The 24,353-nt window shown below is 38.1% G+C and overlaps 1 long non-coding RNA gene across 11 annotated transcripts in view; it reads right to left on the bottom strand.

Annotated features, from left to right (window-relative positions):
• The window catches only part of LOC103380584 (uncharacterized), a 28,562-nt gene extending 4,426 nt beyond the window's left edge, over positions 1–24,136 (bottom strand). Inside the window, exons 1-9 of one of the 11 annotated variants that reach the window (XR_003049887.1) lie at positions 23,682–24,136; positions 10,257–10,276; positions 9,766–9,911; positions 9,610–9,681; positions 9,317–9,384; positions 9,018–9,191; positions 6,345–7,162; positions 3,399–5,286; positions 2,030–2,166 (exon numbers count right to left, since the gene is read on the bottom strand). This is a non-coding gene — a long non-coding RNA (uncharacterized LOC103380584). Of the gene's footprint in view, positions 1–2,029; positions 2,167–3,398; positions 5,287–6,344; positions 7,163–9,012; positions 9,192–9,316; positions 9,385–9,609; positions 9,682–9,765; positions 9,912–10,256; positions 10,277–23,681 lie in introns of all 11 variants that reach the window. The other 10 variants (XR_521696.3, XR_003049888.1, XR_003049890.1 and 7 more) reach the window with 10 other exon arrangements.
• Positions 24,137–24,353: the final 217 nt, after the last annotated feature.

Here is a 24,353-nt window from a genome sequence, read left to right as displayed (position 1 = left end):
TTTACCCTGAGGAGGAGGTGCAGGAGGAGGAGGAGGAGGAGGAGGAGGAGGAGGAGGACGGCGCTGCCGCTCCACGGCCCCTGTGTCTCCTAAGTGGAAGGGCCCAAACACAATAATGCAGCGCTTTCCCACACACATACATGGGCGACTACGTGTGTGTCTCTGTATGTGTGTGTGTATGTACACAGCATGACGTGGAGTCAGCCTGCTCGTGTTGAGGAATGAGCATAAAGGGAATAATGTCAGGGAAATTAATAAATTCATAACGTAAAATAAACCGGGCAAAAATATTTTTAGAAAAAAATCGACAAAAATCCCAAACAAATATATATATATATAAAAAGAAGATCACAATAAATAGACAAGTAAGATAATATTTAAAAAATAATTTACAACATTAAGAAATGTAATTAATGTGAGAGATTCTAAGGTTTATATGTATTTATATTAACACCGTGTGTGTGTGCGCGCGCACGTTTGTTTCAGGGGTGTCGCTCGTCGACTGTATCATAACAATAACAACTGCGCGTTTTACTTTTCTTGTAGATGTTGATAATTATATAAATAATTAATCATATTAATAGATGTGTCGAGTTAAACAAGAAGAAAAAGAAAAAAAAAACCCAGAATTGACATCTGTATTAAACAACAATATTAGGGTATTTAGGTCCAAGTTGCATAAAATTACCGTAATACTACCCGGTGCCAACTCCCCCCCCCCCCCCTCCCCCCCCCCCCCGTCCGTTTCCACAGTGCAGTGGAGAAAACGGAACTTAGATGAACTGGACCTGAGCTGCCGTTGTTTTCGTTTGAATTTAGTAACATTTGGTTTATTTATTTATTTATTTATTATAAACGTATTTATTTATTTATTTATTGTCAGTACTGTCTCCGTGTTGCTTAATGAGAAATGTTGAGTCGATGCTACAGCTAAATTATTCACGCTCACTTTGCCACGTTTACTTTAAATCAACTATTGTCTTAACATACTTGTATTTATTGGCATTTTTTTATATAGCTTAACGTTTTATAGAAAGTAGAAACTCTGAATCTTTCTGGTTTACAACCTTGTCAACAACAACAACAACAACTGAGTTTCACTGGCAAATTAAAATTTTTATATCTTTTTTTCCGCCATTTCGGTTTTGATTTTTTCATTTCTCTTTCGATTTTTTCGGGGGTTTTTTTCTTTGTCTTTTTTAAAATTATTTTCTTTCGTTGTTCCTTTCTTTTTCCTTCCATTTTTTTTCACCTAAATCAGATTAACTCACAAAAGACATTAATTTTATCTCATTACAAAATTGTTAACGAGCACACATTTAGTCATAATTTATAAATTATTAATTAACAAAGTCGAGAACATTTAAAGTGTAACATTAAGCAACACTCCACATTATTATTGTTATTCTCAATATTATTATTACAGAGTAGATTTAGATTTGAGATTGTTGAATAGAAAAAATAATTTTAATGTCTTTTTTTTAATTATTTCAGGCCTCGTTTTTATTCGTGTGTGGCCTCAGTGTGAGCCGGGGTCAGTTAGGCCACACGGAAATACAAACTCTCTTCTTGCATCTTTTTTTTTTCTCTCAATAATTTTTTTTGTACCAAAAACATCTCTCGTGTAGCAACTCATTTCTAATTATCCAAATCCAATATTTATTACTTTACCTGTTTTTATTATTTTTTTTTAAAATGAATCATTTTATTCAGACACAATCTTTCGTTCTGCTTAGAAACGAAATTAAAAAAATGCCCGTGAATATTCTGAACATGTTTGTTTGTTTTTGTGTGCGTGTGTTTTTTAAACAACTATTTTTTTAAAAAAAAAAAACGTTTTATAAGTCATTAAAAGTTAACGGGTGTCCCCAGTGTCAGTGTTTGACGAAATGAAGCTCCATCTGTTGTTCCACATTTCATTTCATTTTCTCTGCGAGAAACGTGCGCCGAGCAGAACTCAGTGTTTACACGGTGAACCCACCAAAACCACATTATAAATAAAAAAATAATAATTAAATTAAAAACTAACTTTTTTTTCCACAGGTGATCAGTGGCTGCAGACGACACGTGACTTCTGTGTGTGGAGTCACACTTTGGCCCCTTCTTCTCTCCGTCATCTGTGGTTTCTCTCCAGTCCGTCACAGTCACTTCGACTGTACATTGTTACTGTAAACACACACACACACACAAACACACACATTTATACACATACACACGGGTTTAGTGTTGTCATTGGCTGGACTTAGTATTTTTCGATTGCTATTACACTGAACAATAATAACAATAATCAACACTCAAATATATCTATTTAAATATATATATTTATAAATATATAAATATTCAATTATATATATATATATTCGTTTTTTTTCTATTACATTAATTCTAACTAAAAACCCTTGAAACTCAAGGTCATCCAAGATCCTCTAAGTCAATATGGAGCCCAATATTAGAATGTAGTGGTTTGTTCTCTACAAGTGTCTGGTGAGTATTCAAAAGTATCCAATGACATTTATTTTAATTTTTTTCTCCCCCCAAACAAAGACCAGTCACTGAAGATAAAATTGATATTTTAGACGTTCATCTCTACCAGTTTACTTTATGTCATTCATCATATTGTTAGTCCAAACAATGACCTCAGTCACTGCAGTTCATTTGTCTCTGACACTAAAGAAGACTAAATGAACTAAAAACCAATTTACTTCCACTGCAGTGTTCTTTGAGTTCCACTTCCTTCTGCGTTCACAGACAACACTTCTGTGACCAAATAGTTCTAATGGAGTCTCATCTCAATGCATCATCTTCTCCACGTTGTCCAGGCGACAGTCTGACTGATGGTGTCTGTTCAACAGAAATGACCGTCTTTCCTGACACTTTCATTTTATTGCCGTTCCCAGTCCGTCCATCAGTGTCTGTTGTCTGTCTCTGCTAACTTTGTCTTTGAACCTCTCAAAAATAATCAGATCAATTTTGTTTATTGTTCTCCATCTTTGTCAGAATCATTAAAAAAACAACAACAATTATTTCCCTCCAGTCTAATCTGAGTTCCCTCAGCTTCAAGATGAAGTTCTTTTATGATGAGTGAGTTTGAAAAAAAATTAACGTCCATTTTAAAGTTGAATTGACAGATTGAGAGCCCCCGCCCCCCGTGTTCAGTCACATCGGCTGCTTGTGTAATGTCTTCATTAAAGGTCGGCTCTAATGAAAGGTTAATGGTGTTGACCCTTGTTTTTTTAAGCATTTAGTTGAATAGTTATGTTTTTGTATGCAATAAAAAGACAAACTAATTATAAATGTATTTTTATATTTATATATTCTTTAGTGATGTGTTAAAATTGAAAGGAAAATATTAAAACCATAAAACATAAAACAACATAAAACCATAACAATCTTAATACCTGGAACTGCAGCCTCAGAGATGAACTTCTGCTCCATTAGGATTAGGATTTTTTTTGGTTCTGCGAAAGGTCGGGAATTCTTGTTGGGAGTCATTGCCTAAAAAAACAAACAAACAAAAAAAAAAAACAGCTTGTTATAACTATAATGTTTTGTCACCTTTTCTGCTCACTTTAAATTCTGTCAAGTCCCTTAAAGAGCAGATTGTTGTTAGACAGTTTTTTTTTTTTGTCAGGTGAAGGTTGTGTTACTGTTTTTATATTCAGTATCCTGTATTTTCTTTTTCTTTTCAGATTTTACTATGAGGTACTTTGAGAATTCTCTCTGTGAAAAGTTCTGTAAAAGTAAACTTCCTTACGTGAATACTTCATACTTCATACTTTTTCTGACCAAACAAAGATTTGGAAAAAGATGATGATGAACACGAGCACAGACTGGTGTGGACCAAGAAGATGTCGGTTCAGTTTAAGGGACATTTTGGAGGAAGGGGGGGGCAAAACAGTGTTTTGTTTTGTTTTTTTTTTCCTCTTATTTCCAGCTTTCCATCCTGAAATTGCCCTTCTTCTCCTGTTTCATGTTGCCCACTGACAGCACACGGCTCTGACTGTGTCGTCCCGTTGTCTTCAGCCTGACAGTGTGAATCAAGAGGTGCCTCTGGCTCCTTCACTCACCTCTGACCCCGGGCCGCCCTCTCCCTGACACTGGCTCAAGTGAAGTGGTCAGAGTGGTGACGTGAGTCGTCCAGGAACGACGAGGAACGACCGTTTGACTATTTTACCCAAACCTCCAAACAAATCATTAAATATCCTACAAAGACATATTACTTTCAAATAGCCACTGGCCTGACACTTTTTTTTCCTTCACTTTAAATTGGTTCTCTTCTGTCAGGATTTTTTTTTTCCTCTCATATTTAAACGCTGCAAATTTGCTGTGAGACGGGCTCGGCTCCAGTGATTGTGCCACGCCTCAGTGAGCCCATCTGACGCCCATGGAAACAAAATCTTAAAAGCAGTGAATATGGGAAGGAGCCTGTCTGCTGCAACAGCCCCCCCACCACACACACACACACACACACTCACTACCCACCCCGCCACTGCCTGAAAAATATTTCAGTGATGGGGGTCGTGGTGGTGGTGGTGGTGGTGGGGAATTGCACCAATCAACTCGTGGACTGTACAAAGAGCGGTCTGCCGTTGCTAAGAGACAGATGCAGAGTAACCTCCATGAGAAACCTGACCATGACCCTTCCTTCTCCTCCTTCTCTTCCTCCTCCTCCTCCTCCTCCTCCTCCTTCTTCTCCCACCAAACACTCTCCCTCTCCTTAGCCAATTATTACTGAACATTTAACAGCAGCTCAGTCACATTCACAATAAAATCACTTGCGTTTGTGTAGCTGTGACACATTTATAAAGGACAGAACGTTTTAGAATATTTCAAAAATAAAAAATTAAAACAAGATAGTGTTGTTTTTTTTTGGGGGGGTGGATTTGAGGGAAGAATATATATATATATATATATGGCAGAGTATAGTGGGTTGATGTATGGGCGGAGCTTGGGTGTATGTTGGCGAGTGGGGGTTCGTGGACAGAGTAAATGTGTCAGGATAGTGAGAAGATGAAGATGTGACAGAGAGAGGTGGAAGGGAGCTGGCTCTGTGTGAGCCCCGTCGATTAGTGCGTCTGTGGCTGACAGGTGGAATCCCAGGGGAGCGTCTGTCACTGCAGTCTGCTGCCAGGCCTGACCACAGCCACGGCAGCAGCAGCAGCAGCAGCAGCAGCAGCAGCATCGAGACACCCAACCAGGGGCGGGGATAAGCAATAGACTCTCCGGCACCTCATTGGCCTGGTCTCCCAGCCTGGCCTCCCAGTCAGAGCCCAGATTAAAGCTTTACTGGGAAACAGAAAGCAGGTTGAAAGTCATGTTAATCCTCAGGCACTAATACATTACTATTAGTGATCTTAGTCTCCTGCACGATCTACACAAGGTTTCTGGAACGGAGTTTAATCTCCTTTATGTTTGGTGCACAAGCTCAGTTTTGAGTGCACGTAAAAAAAAAAAAAGAAAAAAAAATGCATTTCCTGTTTGTTTTTCAATAAACCTGTTGCAACATTGTGAAAAACACAGGGTTGTAACGACACCTACTGTTTCTAGATTAGAAGCCACTGCAGCTGAACCCCTCCCACCAGTTGAGCCATAGATTTATTTATTTTAAATCCAAAGACTAGTGGTTGGAAAATAAAGCTTAAGAACGGGAAAAAGTGTCCGACGGTAACACGAGATTCAAGATTCAAGAGTCACATGATGAGTTAGAAATGTATAGCTAGACTGATATGTAACATTCAGTCTAGAGTCAAGAATATAAATAATAATAAAAAAAAAAATTAAAAAATCTTTAAATGGGTTGGAATGTAAAATTCCTAGTCAAATATTGCTTTCATGTAAGAGCTGGGTAATAAGTAATAAAAATCAGGCCCTTTAAATGGGTTGGAATGTAAAATTGCCAGTCAAATAGAAATTGCAGAAAGATGTAAAAATGTGTATATATGGGTATTCTTGATAAATGTTTTGAATTTATATAAAACATTCAGTGACATAAATGGAAAAAAGTCAAAATGAATTTATATCAAATGTGATATATCAAATGCAGAAAAACTACAAATGGTGAGACCTGGTTTCAATAACGCAGTGTTTGGTCCAAACTAAAGTTGTAGGTCACATTTAATAAAAAAAGGTTCTTTCTTTAATATCTTCTCTGCGTGGCTTTATTAGAAAAAAGATAAGAAACTCACGCTCTTAATAAACCTACTTTTAATTTTTGTTGAGCCCTTGCAGTTAAATAGGTTCATCACTGATGATGCATTAGGGGATTTTTAAATCAAAGGTTATACTGCACAGCCGCTCCGCTCACAGAACAGCCAATCGGAGCATCTCCCTTATTAAGAACTGACCCGTGATTGGTCAGCGTCTGGTGTCAGAGGTCAACTTTTCTCAAGGCTGTAAAGTGACAAGAAGTTAATTATTTTCTATGATCACTGCGTTAAAATTATTCTAATGTGCTCAGAAATTATTTATCAGCAACACCAAAAAACACGTGACCTCCGCCGACCTCAGGCTGCGCCGACAATTAACCGTGGGCCGGCTTAGGTCTGATTTGAGCTGATAAAATATACATGAGTGGTATTTGTCCTTTACGCTGATAAACCTTTCATCAAGTCCTTTACTGATAAAACTTTAATCATGCGCTGGGAATGTTCTGGAAGAGCAGGACCGAGGAAGGGCCTCGTCTCAGTGGGATTGTCGATGCTGTACAAAGAATGAAGTCTTTGGTTTGGAGCAGCACCGATAACAGCGTCGAAACCCTTGGAAGAATTTACTCCACAGTATATGAATATAACATGCTCTCTGTGTCGCTCGGTAAATAAATACTGAGAGTTTTGCTGCATATATATTTGCAGTACAACTCGAAGGAGTACGCACCAGTACTGCTTTGTGCAGTTTTGTTCACTGACCTCGTTTTGACCTCATATCCATCCAGTGTGATCTCATCACTTGCAGACAGCTTTAAATTCAGGTCACACGCGCTCACATTTAATCACCAAAAACACAGACTGGGCCGTGGTTCAAGAAAACCACTGGTCCTGTTGCTGAGCCTGGTCCGTCAGCTTGTACTTGGACTGAAATGAGACCCCTCCTCAGGGGTCACGACATTCCTTCTAGTAGACACATGGTAGACCAGCAGATCCCAGAATGACCACATCTGTAGAGCCTAAAAAAAATTTAAAAAAAAAAATTAATAATGGAGTAAGTTTGATCCATGTTCTATTTCTATAGAAATAGAATAAACCTTGTCTCGTCTCCTCGGGGTGACACCCACCCAGGACCTAACCTGGAATTGAACCTGCGTGTCAGGCAGGAACCCTCACCACTGTGCCACATTCTACCGGCATAAATATATAGAAACAGCAGTGTTTATGTATGTTTACTCAGTTGAATGTATGACTCGTTAAATTTTTTATATTCACATCCTCTTCAAGGAGAAGGTTCCATGTTGGATCGTGATGTTTCTACAGTCCAACGCTTCATCACTGCTGCTACCAAAGGTTCATCCTACTCATCTGCCCTGTCATTGGTCAGAGCCTCATGGTCACTTTATATGTATATACATATATATTTTATATACAGTATATAGATGAATATATATATATTCATCTATATATGAAAATATCATGATCCTGTTTGATGTCTGACCCACGGAGCCACTCACTACTGAATATATATGTACAGCCTTTCCAGGTCATATGAATATTTACTGAAAACCAATCCAAAAAAATACTTCTTCTGGTACTCTGTATCCGCAAGTACACAAATTAAAATACCCGTACTTGAGCCATTGTATATTCTTTTATAACTGTACCTGTTTGAACAGGAATATTTCACGTCTCAGTTACCACCTTGACTACCATAAGTATTCAGATAAACATCTCCCTGATCCTCAGAGTCTGATAAGGACGTTGTTGAACGCAGCGATCGTTCCATGTCTGTGTCCGTGCCGTGGCGACGCGGTACTACGACCCCGGTGTACATTTGTGGGCTGTGTTCTGTAGCCCGCAGCCCAGCTTTGTTCCCATAATCCCACAGAAAGACAGAGAGACTCCGACATCCGTCTCAACACTCATAAGTCATCTCTGATCATTCATGGGTCAAGGGCAATATTGTCCGTGTGCTGTGACCTCTGACCTCTTGATCTGCCGGCTATTGGTTAGTTGTAATCTGCCTAAGTAGAAAACACAATTCTTTAAGTTTAATCTGCCAAGCTTAAAGATTTGTTTAAAGAGAAAAAAAAAAAGAAAAAAAAAAACTTCCGCCAAGGAAGTAATTACCTGTGTTTGTTTATTTTTACGTCTTTGTTCCTTTTTTGGAAGTAATTACCTGTGTTTGTTTATTTCTACATCTTTGTTTCTGAGTAGCAGAACGTGCAATTTGTAAAATAAAATAAATATACATATATATATATATATATATATGTATGTATTGTATGAAATCATGGGGTTTTCAGTGATGATGTTGTTTTGCCCTGTGACCTTGTTTATATAAATGTGTATGAAAACACAGTGAAATGTGAAGCCTTATATAAAGTAAACAGAATGAATAATTCAGAAACAGAACGTTGTTAATACGTTCACAGGTCACAGACATTCACCTGAACCTGAACCGACCCACTCCATTGTCACCACAATATAAAGAACTCACACTCAAACAGACTCTGAGTCACATGACACACACACAGTACAGGAGTGTGTGTGTGTGTGTGTACTGTTACAGTGTAACTGTTTCACTAACGTCAGTGCAGAACCTCAGAGTGAACGTTTAAAACCTCAGATCATGGTTTAATCTGAGATGATGATTAAAAAAAAAATGTTTCAAAAATATCAACCCAAATCCATAATCTGTCATAATCCCTGACATGGACACTGGGATATTTTTGTTCGGATAACGAGCAGGGAAACACCTCGTGGTGATCCGTCATCAACGATCACTTCTTCACTTCAGTTCAAACGATCATTACGGCTGGTTTCACACAGATGGAGACAAGGAAGGAAAAAAAAAAGTCTTGACCTGACCTGGTCCTGGGATGAGGCTCACGATGACGGAAGAATCCAGCAGCACCGTGGCCCAGTGGTTAGAGAACGAGCTCATTCACAGGAGGGTCGCTGGTTCAAAGGCCAGCCCTGATGCTGTGCTGTGTTGAGCAACATCATACTGCACCTGGCATCAGAGGTTTTACAGTAGAGAGTCTGCAGGGAATTAAAATTGAAGTTTATTTCAAAATGGAAAAAATAGACAAATAAAATTTACAGAATAAATAATTATGTGTATATATATATATATATATGTGTGTCAGTTTGGGGCCTTTGACGACCTCTGCATTAGATGATAACATCTACACCCCCGCTCTGTAATACAGCCAGTGAAGCTCTGTGGAATAATCTAGAATTATATGAATACAAAAATTACAAATATCATATATATATAATTGTCAATGAATGTTAAAAGAGCATATTTTCAATCACCTATGTTACTATATATATATATATATATTTAATGGAGACTGTAGTTTAGTTACATAATAAAAATAAAGTTTAAGTAATGATTTCTATTTTCCATCATAGTTGAATGTATTCCGTCCTCCTTTAACGTGTGTAAAGTACTGACGTCTAAAGTGCGGCACCAACGCTGCCTTCAGCCGTGTTCAGATGAACTGCTCTCAGTCTGAGGTCCCTCCGGCTTCACAAGAGGTCATGATGGAAAATGTGATTCACAATGACGGACAGTGATGCTGCTTTAATCACGGCAAAAATGTAGGCATACCTATATCTGGAATAGCGCCCTCCTTGGCTGGGAGCTCGGCGTCTTTTATTCCACGGTTCTTGGGGTCAGAGCGCCACATACCTCGCTCTTTACAGCAGTCTCCTCCGAGTGACCTCTGTCTGCCAAAAACTGCAGCTCTGAAACAGCTAAAATGACACATCTGACCTCATGCTTTTAGGAAATGTGCTCGTGCACTGATTTAATTAAAAGGAATACTGTCAGTTATTGTAAAAAGCAATTCCTTCATAAGGAAAATGATTTTTTTTTCTCCTCCTCCTCCTCCTCCACTACACCGTACAGGAAATACTTTATAGCAACCAGTCAAGTCAATAAAACTAAAAAAAGATTTTTGTGAGGCCCTTCCGTCGCCTCTATATGGAAGTATATTTCACAGTAGGTGACAGTACTGTCATTTAAATCAAGAAAACGAGGGTTAAATTCTGTCTTTGTTAGAAATAAAAAATAAAAACATGGAAATAAAGATGACTCACCGGTGGTTTCACCTTTGACCCTATGGAAAATATAGATATAATTGGTTAGGTATTTGTATGTACATATATATGTTTACTGTATATACGTACACAAGTACATGTATATATAAATATATATATACACAAATACACACTTAAACACACATTTATACATACATATACTGTATATATGTATATGTATATATATAAGCATACATATATGTATATATAAACATATATATGTATATATGTAAATATATATACATATATTGATAGAAAAATATAAACAATCCACAATTAAATGTTATTTAGATTAATTCTAATCTCGTCCTCAAAGTTGAGTTTTTCTGACAAATCCAGAAAATCAACTAGTCAATGGTTTTCATATACATTTGACATATATGAAATACAGTATATATATATTTCAACTCTGCCTAGTTATAATCCATCTGAGCTCTGAGCGTCCTGATCACAGTGACTGTATAAATGTATCATAATGTAAAAAATATGAAGTGATTTTTTAATGTAATCTAGTAGGAAAATGAACAGATGGGCGGCAGCAGCTCAGCCACGATGTCCTTTTCCATCACATGTCTGTTGGTGAGCAGGTGAAGAACAACGTGTTGGAAAAGCACAGATTTAATAAAAGCACTGACTAAAAGAAATGGAACAAAAAAGACTGGTGAAAGTGGACAGAGTCAGATCCAAGTCTTTGAAATTAAAACAATTCTATTTAACAGCAGTCACATAGGGGTTAAAGGTCACCTTGAGAAAAAAAAAATCTAAAAGCAGCTAAAATAAAAGATTAAATAAAAGACCAGGAAATGTTTTTCCTTAACAGATATTTCACAAGGTAAAAAAAAAAAAAAAAAAAAAAGTTAAAATTATTTTTTGACCTAGAGTTTGGACCTGGAGGTGGTAATAAAGATCATTTAAAAAAAAAAAACATGTACATTTTATAACACAGCTGTATATTAGATGTGTTTTTGTGCGTTCTGGGGGTCGTTCTGTAAGAAAAACGCTTTAACTCCGATTAATTATTCCTCTTCCTATTATTAATTATCCTTAAATTAATTTTGATATGAGACTGAGAATCATTGAAAAATGCAATAAGTGATATCTTTTTTATGCCTATTATTAATATTAACATTGTTATTATTTTAAATAACAATAATGATAATCTGGAACGACCTTCAGTCTCTGCTGTGAAATTTCATTATTTCATAAATTCTCCCACTGCTGTCACGGATGTCGTCTCTCGGCTCACTCTCCTTCTTCTGGTTCTGGGACAAAGTGTTGTGAGAGTCTAAAAATGTTTCTTTTCACCGAGCTGTCAGCGCCGTGATAATGAGAAACTGCTGTCACTGAGCACAAACTTCTCCAGATTACTGACAGCTGTCAAGAAACGCAGCGATTTAACACCTATCTGAACTGGTGTGTTTCACTGACAGCAGCTCCCACTGAAGCTTAGCAGTGTTTTAGTTGGAAATGCTAAAAAAATCATCAAATATGCATTAGTCACCATGAAAGCCCTCATTAACCTGTCAGGGAAAATGACTGCTGAATGTCATATTTTGAAGTGAATATGTTTTTTTGCGCTAACCACTCCGAGCACTCACAGCCAATTAGACTTAAGAAAAAAAAATAAAAGAAATCCGATGAGTTTGATTTCATAAATCAGTCCAAAACATTTCTCATATATTTTTTTTGTCTTTCACGTTTATCCTCAAACCCTCCTCCACCTCAGAAGGTATGTTTTAATATAAGGTGTCATCACTGATTGTGTGAAATTCCACCATAATTATTTTTTGTACCGGGTCGTTCGTAGACGCTCTGTTACTCATTTATCTGCGTCTACGGCGAGCTCCGCCAGCTGACACGCCGTCTGAAAACGACAAACCGGCTCCTGGCGATTATCTGCAGGATGAGATTTCATCAGGCAAAAAACTTTGAATGAATAAAAAAGCATCAGTAAGTATTGTCTGAGTGAGTGAGTCAGTGGGAGGGAGTCATTTCATCCTCACTTCAAACTGCTGGTTTGAAGTGTTCAGTAGGTTTTTTTGCAGATTATTTCTGCAGAGGATATTTTTGGCTTTCTCTAATGTTGTGAACGCAGAGACCAGAGTAAATCTGGTGATGGCTGTCACAGAGGGGGAGAGAGAGAGAGGGAGAGAGGGAGAGAGAGAGAGGCTCACAGAACTCCCTGCAGGCAGGCAGTGTGTGTGAGATCTGGGGCCCCGGGGCCCTTTTGGATGTCTCACACTGAATGGGTGCCCTGGTGAGGTGACCGAGCTCATTGAGGACAGGTTAGGAGGGGAAGGGAATGCTTTTGCTCTGCGTTTGGCCCCCTGACCCACTGTCCAACGTCTGTCTTGGCAGCTTTGAAACCCAACATATTTATTTGCAATGCGGTGAAGGGAGAGGGCGGAGCAGCTGTCAGAATAAAGTCATCGTCCTGCTGACAGCTTCATCTGCTCTTGAAGGGCAGCTATGACAGACGCACAATGTCGCTGTGTCAGGCAGCCCAGGGCCAAAGACTGTCATATGTGGACATGCTGGAAATCCAGCAGCCGCCTCCCCTCGCTCCGTCTCTCTCTCTCTCTCTCTCTCTATTTTCTCAAGCCCTCTTGAATTATTTCTTTGCCCCACTTAGAAATGTTTTTCATCTCTGTGTACCAGGATGTCAGCAGGGTAACATGAGGGAATTCTTTTGTTGTTTTCACCAAACTGCAGACAAACCACCAGGCAGGGACGCTGTGTGTGATTTCTTTTCTTTTTTTCTTTTTTTTCTCCCTCTTTCTCGAAGCATTACGACACGTTTCATCCTAAAATACATATCTGTCACAGGCAGTGTTTTTTCTTTTTTTAAATATTTCTTCAGTGCGAGACACTTATATCAAATATTAAAATTAAATTACAGCAGATTCTTAATGATCTGTGTAGTTTGTGAAGAAAGGGAATTAAAACCACAGCTTTGGGTTTGACAGCTCAATAAAACACTGGGCAAAAAAAAAAAAATTATAAAAGAAGAAATAATAAGAGCTGAGACGAGCTTTGGATGTAATAATGCAATAATAATAATAATAAGTAGCTGTTTTCTATGATTTGAACATATCAGAAATATAAAATGACAATGTGGCAAATGACGATTAAACACAGTATAACTGACAAAATAAAATAGTTAACATGAGTTTCTAGTAACCATTTCAGTTACTATTTACTTATTTATATAGATTCACATACGACACTGTAGCATTTTAACCTCATTTCAATTTCTCTCAATGATGTTTTCATCGACTATAAACAAACCAATACAGTTTTTTTTAATTAATTTATTTTAGTGTAAATATTCAATGATATTTAATTGCTGGCGTGTGTCTTGGCAACGTGAATCAAAGCTACAAATTTAACATTCAAAGCAGCATCAAACAAGTTCTCATAATCCTTATTAAGCCTCGGAGTGCCATGTGACCTCCTTCGTATTTTCTCTCAAGGCTGTGATCAGATCTCGTCTTTACCCACTGACCCAGCAATAAAGGCTTTTTTTCCATTTAAACTGAAGGACGCAGCCTCCCTCCCAGTGATGCTGCTGCTGCTTCTCTAGTCACAGGCAGAAAAGCATCGTCTTTAGCTGCAGTTCTATCAGATTTATCACGTACTGAAAATCAGCTCATTTAAGCAAAAAAAAAAAAAAAAAGTAGGATTTTACAGCAATATGAATTATTATTATTAATATTAATATTATTATTATAACTACTTTGTGCTTGTTGTTGTTATTGACAGGTAATTCCATTAGCAGTGATTAAGGCTGTGAAGCAGCAGCTGACGTGCTCATACACACACACTCTCTCACACACACTCACACACACACAGACATTCCCTTCCCACAGCATCCTTTCACTCCACTAAGTGATTGTATGTGAGCTGTGCCAGGATGCTGATGGGCCTCCTGCAGCCTCAGTGCAGCTCTGACAAAGAGCAGAGAGGGAGCAGGAGGAGGCGGGATCAAAGCTGGACCGCTGCCCGTGTATGAGGTGTGATCCGTGCCACAGCCCAGCAGGACCGCAGCCAGTGTAGGAAGCACTCAGGCTGGAATTAGCACTGCATTTGACACATGATGTCTGCACCGCCATGGGCATGATCAAAGAGGGAAAATATAATCCAAAAGTAGCGGTGAACGCTCTGGGATTATCCACCTCACTTTCAAAAGTTTGATTTTTTATTTGGTAAATATTTATCCCTGACTCGATTATTGCAAGTTTTTTTTTTAAAATTTGCTGTAAACATCAACAAAGTTTACAAAACTAAGACAAATTAAAGACACGTCGATGCCTTGTTTATCGTGACATGGTCATGCTAACGTGGCTAACGTGGCTAATGTGGCTAACTGCACACGTTGTCTGGTCTTTGGCAACAGACACACTGTTCTTTTCATCGCCAAAAAACACTTGGTTTCAGCTCGTGTGTGGTCTCTCAGTGAATGAACTAACCGACAGTTTTCTCCTTTGTCTTAAACAACAGCTCCAGACTCACAGTTAAAGATTTATTTCTATCATTTTTTAAATTTACCTTTAGTCTGAAAAAGCTCTAAAAACAACACAAATGTCACGTGTTAAACCAAACAGGAAGTCAGCTGCAAACGTAACATTTCAACGAGGCCTATGTTTTAAAACGTTACTGCGTGTATTAAACCAATAAGGCACAAATATCCTCACACCCCCGCCCGCTCCACACACACACACACACACACACACTCGGCGCCTGAGTCACATCAGGCAGTGTGATTGACATGGTTGGACTGACGTGAAGCAGAAACATTGAAACTTCAGTTACGATCTTTAACCAGACATCAGTGACGAGACTGCTGACATCGTCATGATGACTTTCTGTTTTCGCAGCTCTACGACTGTGCAGCGATCAGCGAGACCGAGGAGACGGCGCGGGAGGAAATGGCCCCGAGTGTTGGGCTCACTGATAGGTGTAGAGGTAAAATAAGGAACAGCGACGGTAGCAGCATCAGCCTGTGAAGGTCTGTGTCGAAATAGTCATAAAACAAAATCTTCCAAATGACCTCAAATTGTGACTGTGATGACAGATTACACAGTATTTGTATTGATATTTTGTGAATTATTTTGGGGTCGTCTAAACTGTCGCTTAATTTAGAATCTGTAATTCATCTGAACAGGTAAAAAAATATTCCAAAAGTTCTTTCAGTGTTTTTTCTTTCTGTTTTTTTTTTCTATTTGATACAGATGTGATGGTGAATTAATAAATTAATGATGAGTTTTTATTTATTTATTTTCTTGTACCTTTAATTAAACAGCAGTGGTGATTAAACTTCAAAGCCTCCTCTGCTCCGATCAATTTAAATCAATGTTAAAAGACCTGGACAGGGAATTGTTTGGTTATTTTTATTTATTTTTTTTTCTTCATGTTTTTTGTACATTGTTTTTATCTTATATTATACTGTTAATGTATTTGTAGTTAAATTCTTAGTTGTTGTTTTATTGCCTGTTTAATTCCTGTGATGTCAAACTGTGGGTCGTGTTGAAGCCTCTGGACCAGAACGCCCTTGAAAAGGCCAAGCTTTATCATGATTAAAGAAAGGTTAAAAAAATAATTAGTGAGGTTGTAAACCAGCGTTTTGGTCAAGACTGGACGAGTGTTTGACCAAACAGAGAAGGAAAGAGAATGAAGATGTATTTTATCAGAGGTTTTTATTCCTCCGGGTTCTTCTGTATATATTATTCCGGTCCGGTGTTTATATCTGACCTTTACCGTCTTCTAGTTTGGACCTTTGATGCTCTCTCTCTACAGCGTTTTTACCATCGGGGGTGTAAACATAAAAATTAGCATTGGTAATGTTAGCGTCCATGTTATAGACACTAGATAACAAGAGAACTGCTCTTTAGATAGACCCCGGTGGGAGAGCATTATCTGCAGCAGTTATTGATCGAATCACGGAGCCAACGGTGGTGCAGCGTTAGGATTCTCCCCTGACATTCAGTAAGTCCCAGGGTTCGAGTCCACTCACCCCCACACCCCCCGCCCCGGCCTCCCAAATGTTCAGGGTAGGGGTTGTCCTCAGAAAGGGCTTTTGGTTTTTGGAAAACTGTGCCAAATCACCGCGTCGTCCACGGCCGTGGCCAGGGCCGATGGAGGCACAAAGATAATAATATTGATAAAACCATGACACCATTACAGGAAGTCCAGTTAATTAAACACGTGCGGCTGGAGCGCAGATCGATACGGAAACTGTTTGCTGCTGTTCGTCATGTTTTGAGCCTGGAAATTTACCTTTTAGATTAAGAACCAACAACCCATCAAACGTCTGTTCAAAAATATAATGAGAAAGTGTAAAATAAAAATGAACATAGCAGCAGAAAAACATGATGGAGGAAAAATGAATCTGCACCAACTTTTACACCAAATGCTCCGTCCTGGTCATTTTCACTCATGTTATTTTTATTCATTCATTCATCCCTAATCCAGTTAAGAGCGGTGAGACAAACTGGAGCCAATCCCAACTGTTTTCTGTCCCACTTTCCTCAGTAGCAAACGGCCGATGGAGGCAAATATTCTCTGAGCTCCTTTTTATCACCATCTTAAAACAAATGATGATGGTTTTTGTACCAATTATATTTTGAAGGTTATTTTATTAATTAGGATGAATTAATAAAACAATGTATTACATTTTTTTCAATTATAATTTTGTTGGAACTTTTGTCTTATACAAGACAAGAGAAAATTTTAATTTGAAAAAATATTTTTCTTTTTTTTTAGTTTGTTAAAATAGCTGTTATTTTATTTTAAATGTTAAGTTTTCAACTGTTTTTTAATAATAATTTCTCTGTACATGTGAGGATTTGGGAGGAACTGGAGACAATTTGTGTTTGAAAAATAGAACATTTCACAAATAATTAAAGATAAAATCTGTTTAAATATTTATTCTAAAAAGAAGTCTCTAATGAAATGATCCTCATTTCTTTTCAACTGTTTGGAACAGCTCTGACCTCTGACCTCTGAAAGGCTCCACTGCATCATAAACAGATCTTCAAGAATCACTGGCCTTTCCTTCCAACGACAAACTCACTTCATACTGTACCAAACCCACGGTTCACGGAACAAAGGAGAATCATCTGACTCGACCTGCCATCATCAAAACGCTGCCTCCAGTGGAACAGTCGGTCAGCGCACAACAAACTCGCTGCCTTTTTTTCTTCTCACCTGTAAATCATTATACTTGACAGGATATCTACAATACCGACATCCACCATAGACGGCAGTGTTGTGTTATTGTCGCATCAGGAAGAAATCCACCAGCTTGCGTTGAACGGTAATTAAAATATCTGAATCTGAATGTGAATAATAATCATTTTTAGTGAATATTTATCTGTAACCTGTGAGCGATATCAACAAAAACCACACAAACAACAACAACAACAAAAACCCAACAAAGTCAGAGTGTAAGGTTGAAGAGAATGACACACAGATGCAGACGCAGCAGGGAGCGTTGTGTTACACAGCGGAGCCGTGTTACCTTTGGCTGCTCACACACAGCACACAGGTGGACCGTCGTCAAGTCACCGTCTAAATTAACACTGACCAGCAGCAGCTGAAATCATCTGCCACCACTGACTCCAGCTTGGTCTTTGTCCATTTATGATGTCATGAAATGCCGACTCGTGGTCCCGGTGGTTCCCCGCTGCTACTGCAGCACGAAACACAAACGCATTTAATCTTTCACTTTGACTGCTACCCTTTATATCCCTGACACCATTTCTCTGGGATTAGCTCCAAACGACAGAGTTTTATCGCTGGATTTTCACATCTAATGCAGTTGCCCACTGTCGAGTGCTGACAAATATCACAGTTTGCTGCTTCCAGCAGTTCACACCGGGGCCCAGTGCAGCAGGGAAAAACTCCACCGGTAAATGTATTTCATGCAACTGATTAAATCTATTTCTGTAGGATGAGATTTGTTGTTCAGAAGAAGTGTAAAATACGAGATTTGTTGTTCAGAAGAAGTGTAAAAGAAGTTGTTTTAGGATGAGATTTGTTGTTCAGAAGAAGCGGAAAAGAAGTTGTTTTTTTTTTTTATACAAATGTCAGTCTTAGTTTAAAAAAAACAACAAACAAACAAAAACATTTGTCTGAAATACAACTGCACATTTTTCAGCCATGAGAATTTTGGATTTTCATCTCCTACCTCCTCATTCTTTTTAAGATAAGCTGCAGCCAACCCCAGCAGCCACTGGGTTAAAGCGTGGTCCACCCTGTGGTCGGCCCAGTTGACCACATATGGAGACAAACAGCCATTCACACTCACATTCATACCTATTGTGACTTTGGAGGGGAAATTTAACCCAATCCCGCATGTTTATGGACTGTGGGAGGAAATCCGACCGCCGTAGGAAACCAACACACACACGGTGATACACACCCTATACACTATGCGGCAACGACATCCAGAAGGTCAAATATATGGAATATAAAATTCAGGAGTGTTAGTTGAATGTAATGTTTGAATCTAGTTTTCCTCTAAACAGGACTCACTCATTAAAAAACACCAACGACACATTCAATTAACAAGACCTTAAAACAAGAAACATAAATATGCAGATGGATATGTTTACTGTATACAGATGATAGAATGATTTATTTCCCCAAATATTTTCCACTTAATGTTTTTTAGCCGACCCCTGGTGGTTAATCTGTTTTCTTTCTTTTCCACATTTGTTTTTATGCTAAACTAAAAAATGATGTCCTCTTAATGTAAGATTCTTTTTTTAATTAAATGTGATAAAAAAAAGTTGATATTAGAGACACTAACTATTAGTTACTGCTACTAAAAAACCCAAATATATATTGTTGTTATTTTCTGGAACTGACCACGACACACACACACACGCCGCTAAAACACTCAGCGTCCTCTTCCTCCATCAGATCATATAACCGTCCACGTCTAATCTTTATGAGCAACGACAGAAAGAAATCACGGTAATGGTGAACATAATTGTCCCAGACCTAAAGGCCAAACATGGAAAATCAGCCTTTGCAGCAGGAGAGAGAACAGAAGGCAATGTCTGGCCTGCAGCCAAAGGAGGGGGAGACTGGGGGTGAGGGTGAGGGTGGAGGGGGGGGGGCCGGAGGGGCGAGAATTTATACTGCAGATAAACATCTACCACCTGAATCACATTTCATTACTGTGTCAGGCATTTAACACCACACCAGACTCCACAGTACACAACACACACACAACGTCTGTCTGCACAACAGGAACCAGAGTTTGGACAGAGGTCAGGGGTCAATGTGTATAAGGATGGGAAAATATATAAATGTACCAAAATTACAACAGCAATTCAACAAAAGTATGTTGTGATATGAGCTTTTAGTTTGTTGTTGTTTTGCTTTTTTATTTATTTGTCACAGTAACAGATTAGATTTGTTCTGGTGAATTTTATTGTTTTTCAAATATGAAGCGGAAAAAAAGCTGAATTTTACAATGTGAAAAGAAATTCAAATAATTTTATGGTCTTATATTTCAGATCGATTATAAGTTTCAGATAAGAAATTCAAATAATTTTATGGTCTTACATTCAAGTTTCAGACCTTTTTTGATTTAAAAATATTTATTTAGTTGGTGATTAGAGTTGTGTCTGTGAATAAACTGCTCTTCTATGAAGGTTAAATATTAATATTATTCTGATGAACATTTAAATTATGTAAATATCCATAAATGAGTTTTTTTATATTTTATAAATTACATTTATTTTTAAATTGGTTCCTTAATTTTTTTTACTGTTTTTACTATAAATCTAATGTCATTAAACACATTCAAAACAACTAATTTTTATATGAAACATCGTTTTAGAAAGTTCACTGAACAGGTTTACTCTACTGAGATTGGATACAAATGGAGGAACAATAATGTAATAAGGTTAATTTATTTAAATGAAATAAGTCAGATGTCCAGGTTTGTGTTTAAGAAAACAAATAAATCACGCCTTAGATTCTATGATATTTTCAGGCTGTTGTCAGTAAAGGCAGCAGACGCCGGCATCTGTGGTCGTATTTGCTGCATCGTATCCATAGCGATGAACATCTGCATCAAGTGAAGGGATCATTAATGTAGAGGCCGATGTTTGGAATTTTAAAGAGACAAATTCTACCGTCCAGACGGCGAATTTATCAGCAGGACAATGTCAAGCCTTGTTGTGCATTGATTACAAAAGCACGGTGTCGTTCCAAACAAAGTGTGTGTTCTTGACTGCTGTGCTGGCAATCAATACGTCTATTTAAAAGTCTGCCACGGCACGGCGAGGAAAATGAGACAAAGGTGACCACAGTCGGTTTCGCAGGTCAAGTCTTTTACTCGGAGAGAGGGAACAGAAATTCCAGTCGCAAAACTGCGTCGATAGGTGTCCTCAATTCCCCAAAGAATTTAAAACGTAATTTAAAGATGGAGGGATCGACGGGATGGACTTTATATGAGATGAGTTCCCGATATCCATATAAATTAGATTGGCTAATGTTGATGGAATTGTGTTGGGCAGAGGAATATTTCATTTGTCGTTCGTCTGGTAATTAACGGTTCAGGTGCATGACCGAATTAAAACTTTTACTTTAACGATACTAACTTTTCAGATAAGCAGTTTATATTAAAGGCAAAAAAAAAAAAGTCTCAGGATTTCAACTTTAAACACTGTGTTCTTCGGCTGTTTCGACTGTTATTCTTTGATCCTGGGCAAAATTCCTGTTCTCTGCTTCCTAATCTCCTGTTGAGTCCTGACTGGCGTCCAGTTCATTAGGTACATTGCATTGGGTGCTACAAGAGAGCACGGCAGTCTGATGGAAACACTAACAGAGATAGACAAGGCTGAAAATCCTCCACAGTGAGCATGGCTGGCTCGCCACCCTCTTATCCTAACATTCTGCTGAAAGGAGGAGGAAGAGGAGGAGGAGGAGGAACAGGGGGAGGAACAGGAGGAGGAGGGTTAACTATCAGCTACAATGTGCAACTGCAGATCAGCTTCCCCCACAGATTTACTCCTCAATCCCCACCACAGCACCATGGCCGTCAACAACACACAGGAGGAAGACACTCACACACACACACACACACACACACTCCTCCTCCGCCCCTCTCCACCCCTCCCAGCATCCCCTGCTGCTGTTTTAGGGGTGGTCCCTGTTTCTGCTGTCACCAAGCTGCTGGTCTTTCAGCTGCCCAGCTCCCTCTCTCCCTCCCTCCCTCCCTCTCTCACTGTTTTTTTTTTTTCTATACCATCTCAGGCGTCACACGATTACTGAAGCAGCACTGACATCTCTATCAGCTCCAACCATTGCCATGCCCTCTCCCAACCCCCGCCATCTCCCATTCTTGGGCTTTGCCCCTCTGTCCGCCGACCACAACACAACCACAGCCCCGTGTAGTCTGAGCCGTCACAGCGCTGTCAGATCATTGGTTTAAAATGTTATAAAAAAAAAAAAAAAAATTTGCCATTTTTTCACAAATTGTAAATCCAAATTTTTTTTTTTAAAAAATCTCAAGTCTGCACCATAAATTAAAAATAATAATAATAATAAAAATAATAATCCTCCTCTTCTAGTCACATTGTAGACGACTTCATCTTTACATTACCCCTCTGCCTCCCCCCCCTCTCTGCCATTGTCTGGGTTTGTGCTTCTGCCTGCCACATCAAAGGAGAGCAAGGGTCATGAAGCCACAGGCACATAGCAATAGCAATGCAGCCAACTGCGTAGCGGTATGGGAAATCAATCCTCTAAAGATAGCTTCATACACTTTTTAAACCATCACTGCTCTTTGATACCCGCAGCAAAATACTGATGTTTTCTTGTGGTTTATAAAACACAGTCAGAAAAAAAAAAAAAAAAAAAAAAAAAAAAAACAACAACACTTTTGTTTTTGTTAAATGATTTTGGTGAAATAATTTCCCATGACAAATAACTTAAAAAAATAAATTAAATCAAATAATCAATTGAAAAGTTATTAGATTAAAAGTTTTTTTTTTTTCTACATTGCATAATCATATATTATGTATAAACTCATTTTGGTTCAGGGACCAGACCAGTATAATCATAACATAATTACTTATAGATAACACAAAGTCAAGCGTTCTAAAAGTAAGTAAGCAAGTCCTGGGAAATGTTTTTTTTTTTTTTAAAAAAAGCTGATTATCAGACACTGTTGTCTCCAGCAGGTTTTAAATGCAAGGCGTTGCGTGGTTACCTTGACGTGTGACCGAAAAGGTCTTTACCCAGTAAAGCTAAAACCTTCAGTGGCTACCAAGTCCTCCTGGAGTGCTCCCAGTCTACATTCAAAGGATTAGCTGGACTTTGTTGCCATTCAGTTCAGCATTTACATGCAAAAAGAACAAAAAATTTGTGGAAGAAATTCCAAGTTGCATCTGACAAGCGTGTCTGTAATTACATTTACAGTTTGTTATGTGCACACACTTATGTTACTTCACTCGGTCAATGGAATAAAAATGCCATAGAAAACATTGGTTCATTGTATGGTTCATGGTATGACTGATCAAACAGACATCAACAGACACGATCAATTAACACAACCGCTGCGACAACTTCTACATCTGTTACAATAAAAAACCGCAGAGAGCACGCCGTGGAGCGCCACCACGACCACGTTGTTTTACAAATCCAAAACCAAGTCATTAAAATCGGAATCCTTTGGAACGTTAATTCACACCAACCCGTTCATCTGTGTGTTACAGAGCTGACAGCCCACGTTAGCACCTTGGTCAAGGTAACAGTCGGATATTTAACATATGACAAAGGAACACACTGATAAAAACCAAAACGTGCTGTCTAAAAATTCAACATTATCTTTTATACTACTCAAAATATCATTACATACAGTATACAACATGTCCTGAATACTGAAGTGTCTGCAGAGGAAGTCACTCATGTATCAGTATTGTAATACTGCTGTTTCATAGCCTCAGGCAGTACTTGGGTGGCATCAAGCAACAGCATAATAAGGTTAAAATTGACTCTTTAAAAAACAAAAACAAAAAAAACAACTTATTTTTCTTATCACAACAAGGTGTGATATATATATATATATAAAATATCCAGGCAGATCTATCTCAGACATTTTAATCATTTAAAGGGCAACCTTGTGTTGAGTATTAGTAAATATGATTCATTATAATTTATAATTATAAAAGTAAAATCTATTAATTTTTTAAAGGTTTATATTAGATATTATTTTCACCTGTGCAAACTGAGGACAAACAGCTCAATTATACAAAGTGAAAACAATTAAAATGTTTTATCTTTTTTTTTTTAAATTAAATGTGATTTCTCTTTCATGAATTTCAACCACGTTCAAAGAAATGTAGACAAAGTTGATGTTGTTGTGTTTACAGGAGGAGGAATATATTTGAAGGCGTGACTTACGTACAGATGCCGTCATTCCTCAAACCGGTGGAGACCTCTCCCTCCCTGAAGACTGTAATTGGCTCGTCGGCAACTCTCAATTAAAGTCTATGGAATGAATGGTTGAAGTATCTGCACGTAAATCAGCTAAAACTGCACTTTAATGAAAAATTCACAAACAATTCACATAAGTAGCAGAGTAATACATAGTTTTTTTTCTCTCTCCCTTTTGGTTGAATGAAATTAGTTTCAAGGGCATCTATCTTTTCTAGGGTAATTTCATTAAGTGTTGGCAGATTCTATCAGAGACCTGCCAAACCTCTCCATATCCTATTATACTGTCTTTATTAGCATGTGGAATGTAATTTAATGCCAGCTGCACAAAAACAATAGCAATATGATGGAGAACTGAGGTGGATTAGTATTCAATTACATGGAATAACACGGAGGGGCATTAAATTATTCTTCATTCGATAGTCAGGGAGATTTCAATTTCAAAATCCAACTAAACCTGGATGTTTTGTGCTCAGTGGGCAGAACATTTATCGGTTTCAAGTCCGTCATTTAGCATTTCAAATGAAATGATTTGTAAAATAATTGAACTCATTCTTTCAGCAAATTTTGCGCCACGTGATTTACATCACCGTACAAAAAACAAAAACAAAAAACTTTACAGCGCTGATTAAAAGTTAT

The sequence above is a fragment of the Cynoglossus semilaevis genome, chromosome 6, assembly GCF_000523025.1.
Source record: "Cynoglossus semilaevis isolate Cse_v1.0 chromosome 6, Cse_v1.0, whole genome shotgun sequence".
NCBI classification, from domain to species: Eukaryota; Metazoa; Chordata; class Actinopteri; order Pleuronectiformes; family Cynoglossidae; genus Cynoglossus; species Cynoglossus semilaevis.
Note: the sequence above shows the minus strand (reverse complement) of the source record. Positions and strands in the feature narration are given on the sequence as shown.